At 40.4% G+C, this 5867-nt stretch overlaps 2 pseudogenes across 1 annotated transcript; one reads left to right on the plus strand and one right to left on the minus strand.

Moving 5' to 3' along the window:
* The first annotated feature begins 265 nt into the window (after nt 1-265).
* On the plus strand, nt 266-4322 carry LOC115584404 (UDP-glucuronosyltransferase 2C1 pseudogene; annotated as a pseudogene). Its single transcript, XR_003984535.1, has 2 exons — nt 266-309; nt 2428-4322. The product of XR_003984535.1 is annotated as a UDP-glucuronosyltransferase 2C1 pseudogene (transcript).
* Nucleotides 4292-5372, minus strand: LOC115584410 (P2Y purinoceptor 1-like; annotated as a pseudogene).
* Nucleotides 5373-5867: the final 495 nt, after the last annotated feature.

A 5867-nucleotide genomic window follows, 5' to 3' on the forward strand; every position in this document is an offset into this window, starting at 1 on the left:
TGTTATTTGATGAGGAAACACCTATATCTGTACATATTCAAAATTCCACATCAACAATTCTGTGAAATGTTTCATCCAAAATCATGAAAATAATCTAGATGGTGCATGGCACAGAAGCAAAAAAGCCATAACAGCAAAATATCTGGGTGCAGGGTTTTTGGCAGGACATCTGTATGATAACAATTGCTTAGACAAACAGTACGCAGAAAGGACGGTTCAGCAGGGACATGCTGGGTAATACATTGACTTGTACCATGACAACTTTAGACATTAGATTCAGTGGGCTGGAGGGAGAAGACAGAGGCTGAGGTGAGGTGCTATATTTTACAAACTGTTTGTTGCTGCTTGTGCGCTTAACTATTAATGGTCAATGTGGTTTCCGTCCTAAATGTACGGTACTGTACTGAGGTACAGAGGTATTTAATATCATCATGGTTGGTCTCATAAATTCTTCTTCCGCCATTCTACTTGATGTTTGATCACAGGGGCTGATAGAACACACTGTTGCTACATCCTGTCTGCTACAATTTTGCAATTGCATGTGGTTGTGCCCTAAATTACAGTTTAAGATATGTGAATTGCTGCGTGGACAGAAGTTTCAGAGCAGATGAATCATAGATTGTACTTGAGAAATTGTTTGACATGTTACATCTGTTTGCTTTACTTTTAGTCTAATTTAATGTTTTACATTTTATTAAACATCAACATTCTGTGCGCACCGTAAAGACTTCATGCTTGACTAATACATACCTGATCCTTGACTGAATGATGTTTCAAGGGCACGTGGTAGTAGTCCACAGTAGTCTGTGTAGTAAATGCTCAATGTGATCAAACAGTTCCAGGAAAAAAAACATTGAATGGCTGTACAAAGAGCAAAATATAGCAGATGGTAAGATTAAGAAAAGACAAGAAGCAGAAGACTTGAAATGAATGCAGCATGAATAGATTAAAATTAAACATTTAAGATTTATGTTTTTGCAGATGTAGAGCAAATGAAAACATTTTGGTAAGAGATTTTACATTTAGATACATGGACCTCATCAGGCATTTAAACAAACACACATGCATTTGAACACACAGGCACACATTGATTTTATTTTTGTAAACCCTGTCAGGGTTAAAGGAGACACATGTAGTTTACTTTTGTGAAATGTTTATTCTTATGCAAAAGTATAACCATACATACAAACGTTAATAGGGAAGCAAAGAAGTAATTCAATGACAGAAATGCAATTCTGTACATTTCCTCAGAAAAAATTACCATAATTTTGTTTTTACAACCATCATGTTTATTGAATTGCTGCAGCAGGCCACTGTGTTAGGCAGATATGCATTGATTAACACACTGTAGGCTACCCCAGCAGCCTACAGAGTGAGGCTGAGAGTTTACAAGTTGTTTTTTATGTTGGTGGAGACCAAAACAAGTTGGCAGCACTGCCGTGGATGTGTCCACTCGGTGGCGACAGAACAAGTGTCACCTAAAACTAAACACAACATCCTTAGCCTAAAAAGTTGATATGTGAAAGTGTTAGCAAATAGTAAGCTTATTACAGAGGAGCGCAATCATTCAGACTTGTACCCATACAGCCAGCTTACCTTAATGTACATTAGCTGTAAGCTAGCAAGGTATGGCATGCATGGCAATGGCAAAATGACAAATGGCAGTGAAAATGACAACACATAAATACCAGACAATGTTGGTAACGTCCGAGGATCACTATTTCAGTCAGGCTGTTAAATGTGAGTGCAGAGAAATATACTTTTTAATGTCAAAAGTTTAAGACTAATCTCTGAGATCTGCTACCGTTCATAAATGGCTCTGGATCAGAGCACACTATGTTTTGATTGGGTGTTTATTCCTCCAGAAGCTCTGGCTTTGCACCTGATTCTTTCTTCCAGAGTTGGTAAGCTCTGAGCCCAGTACGCAACACCATGCAAATGTCTTTTGTTTTGATAGAGGCCCCTAGTGGCAAAAATTAACTATCATTCATTTAATTCTGTGCAGGTTCATCAGTATTAGTGACCCCACTCACATTACATTGACCCATTTACAATACAACAAAGGTGCACACATAGAAAGGTAGTAGAAAGCTCATTGGGATAATTACATGATAGCTTATTTCCACCTTATTCTTGTCTCTGTGATACTTTGAAATGGTTATGGGCATGACTTTCACTAAGCAGCATCTGTGAGAGTTACCAGTAAGCTACAGGTGTCTTTTCTTTTCTTTGAGATACATTGCAAGAAAGTGATGTGGTACCACAGTCCGTCACACCTAATGTGGACTCCATGTCTGCTGGATGTGTAAATATTTATATGTTGACCAGTGTAACTTTTTAAGATGGTAATGTGTTGAGATCTTCTGCAGTTAAAGCACAGTATGAACTGCAAATATCTGTTCAATAAGTTTTCTCTCTCTTCCACAGTGATGAGGTCGTATCCAGCCCTGGCATTCATCCTGCTCTTTTCAGCAACTCTGTGCTTCAGTTGTGATGGTGGAAAGATTTTGGTTTACCCCTTAGATGGGAGCCACTGGATTAACATGAAAATCTTGGTGGAGGCTCTTCATTCTGAGGGCCATCAAATAACAGTGCTACGGACCTCCACCAGTTGGTATGTGTCTGAATTCTCACCACATTATACCTCCATCACCGTCACCCAGGAACAGTCCCAAAACATTGAGAGCCAAGACGTCATGACCGCTTTTTTAAAGAGGTCAATAGAGATCCGTCGGCATAAAGGCTCACTATGGGCGTTCGTGGAGTCTTATAGGAATCTTTTCACCTTTCTGGGGGAGAACCAGAAAGACGTGGCAAAATTGGTAATCAACATCTTTGAGAATAAGACACTAATCAAAGAGCTAAAGGAAGCCAAATATGATCTTTGCCTGATGGACCCTGCATTTCCAGCGGGCGTGCTGTTGGCACACTATCTCCAGCTTCCCATGGTTTTCAATGTGCGCTGGGTTATCAATGGAGATGCACACTTTGCCTTCGCTCCTTCTCCTCTGTCGTACACCCCCCAGCTGTTCTCCCAGTATACTGACAACATGGACTTTTTCCAGAGACTCATTAATATAATTCGTCACAGCATGTTGGTTTACATGTACCACTATGTCTCAAATCCACCTTACCAGGCTGTGTGCGATCAATATTTTGGACCGGATGTCAACGTCATGTCTCTCATGCAGGGAAGTGATCTCTGGCTAATGCGGACCGACTTTACCTTTGAGTTCCCTCGTCCCACCATGCCTAATGTTGTCTATATTGGAGGGTTCCAGGGAAAGCCCTCAAAACCTCTTCCATCAGATTTAGAAGAATTTATGCAGAGTTCTGGTGAACATGGGGTGGTCATCATGACTCTGGGGACTCTGCTGGGTGACCTCGGGCCTGAGATATCGGAGATCATCGCCTCAGCATTTGCCAACATTCCTCAGAAGGTCATGTGGAGACACATTGGCAAAAGACCCACCACTCTGGGAAACAACACAATGCTGGTTAAATGGATGCCTCAAAACGACATACTTGGTCATCCTAAAACTAAAGTTTTTGTCGCACATGGCGGTACAAATGGACTTTACGAGGCCATGTACCATGGTGTCCCAGTCCTGGGCATTCCTCTCATCTTTGACCAGGATGACAACATGATGCGTTTGAAGGCCCGTGGGGTGGCTGAGACTGTTGAAGTGGCAACCCTGGATGTTGAGTCTATGACGAGCGCTCTGAAGAATATTCTCGACCCAGAGAAGTCATACAAACAGAATATGCACAAACTGTCACAGCTTCATCATGACAAACCAATAAAGCCCTTGGACAGTGCTGTTTTCTGGATAGAGCACGTCATGAGGCACAAGGGAGCTGCACATTTGCGCACTGAGTCATACAAGTTGCCATGGTATGCCTATCACTGTCTAGATGTGATGGCGGTCTTTGTAGCTTTTGGTGTGCTGATCATGGCATTACTTTGGGTTTCCTTCAGATGTCTAATGAGAGGTTTGATGAGGATCATGAAGTCCACACCCAAGTCCAAGAATGAATAGATAACCTGATGATTAAAGAAGCTGGATACTGACAATAAAAGATAAAACAGACCAGCAACTTACAATGGTACAGAAACTATGAAATAATGAGAGGGATCAATATATAGGACTTAAATGAATATATTAGGGGCAATCTGATGGAAATTCTTATTTCATGAAAGCTTTTATATTTTCAAATAATTTACTATTCTCTCTTTTAAACTGTCTTTTTCCAAATAAAAATACAGTTACAATGGACTTATTTTGCGATCTATGACGATTAAAGTGCATCATGAAAAAGTTGAACGATGTTTTGTTAATTTTTTTTATGTTTTCTCTTACTGTGAAACATGCTAACTCGAGTTAGATTCTGCATCTGCATCTGCAGTTTGTGTAACAGGCACACAGCCAGAGTCTGATGGAGACAAATGGTTTAACATCTGACGAACTTGCTGGAGCTGCTGTCTGAGCTGAGCAGGAACATCTTCATGTCCATGGAGGTAAACCAGAGGGTTGAGAGCGCTGTTCAGACACACAAGGGCACGACTTATCTGACGAGTAATGTAGACTCCGTTATACCATTTACGGCATATCCCCTTTTTGAGCAGAACTCTTGCCAAGAGGTTGAGGTTTCTCAATACATGATAGGGGATGTAACAGACAGAGAAGAGAAGAATCAAGATGAACATCAACTTCACGTTTCTCTGTTTCAGTACCTTATCAGTTCTCTTCAGTGTCCATATTACTACAGCCATGTGTCCATAGCAGCCCAGTTGTTTCTAGGTGCCTTGGTGAAGACTTTGGACACTCACCAACAGCCAGACTATGACCGAGATAATCACAGAACGGGTGAAAGTTAATCTTCCCATCACTTTCACTGGATGAACAATGGCCAGGTATCTGTACACACTTATACAAGTCAGGAATCCAATGCTGCCATATAGATTCACATTGAAGCAGAATCTTGTTATCTTGCAGAATACTTCACCAAAGATCCATTTACTCTTCATGAAGTAGTACACCACCAAAAATGGGAGTGTGAGCAAGTACAAAATATCTGTAAGTCCAAGGTTGAGAACAAACATGTTGACGTTACCCATCTTCTTCCAGTTGTGCCGCAAAGACTTCAGTCCCCATCCATTAGCTACCAGACCAACGATGAACACTAAGATGTAAACAGGAATCAAGAATCTGCCTGTAAAGTCAAAGCTGACACGAGGACAAGTGGTTTTATTCATCATCTTCTGAGAGGAATTTAGTAAAATTTTAGCTTGTTCACCTTTTCCTTTGTGGGTGATCTGTCTTATGAGAGGTGAAAGAAATGACAGACAATTTGTTCAAAGATGACTTCCTGGTTGAAGCCCTCCTGTCTCAACTGCAGATATGAGATCACTATAAAAAATGTTTGTCGCGAGCTTTGTCTATTTTCCTCTTTGTGCAGAACCACTGCTCATCATTCTGTCATTTGAAAAGAACAACATAAAACTTCTTCCCGACATATTAGGGTGGATGTGGTATTGTGGTTGAGCTACTGGGCAGACTTTGTGCTCAACCTTTTCTATTTAAATCTTAATGTGAACAGACTGAACAATCTACATGATCTGCTCAGGTGTACTTTAAAACATTGTTTCATATGTAAGTGCAAAGATAAACCAATCATCAAGTGTTTATTGTTTGTGTCAGAATTGTATCATGCAGCTCATTATGTGACAATACTTTTAGCACACAAAGTAAAGATTAGTGAAAATGTTCATGACATGGAAGGTTTTTTTAGTTTCTTCCACTGTTAAGTCAAAGCTGACAAGAGGCCAAGAGGAGTTATTGATTTTGTCTTCTGAAAAGAAGTTG

This window comes from Sparus aurata, chromosome 7, assembly GCF_900880675.1.
Source record: "Sparus aurata chromosome 7, fSpaAur1.1, whole genome shotgun sequence".
Classification (NCBI taxonomy): domain Eukaryota; kingdom Metazoa; phylum Chordata; class Actinopteri; order Spariformes; family Sparidae; genus Sparus; species Sparus aurata.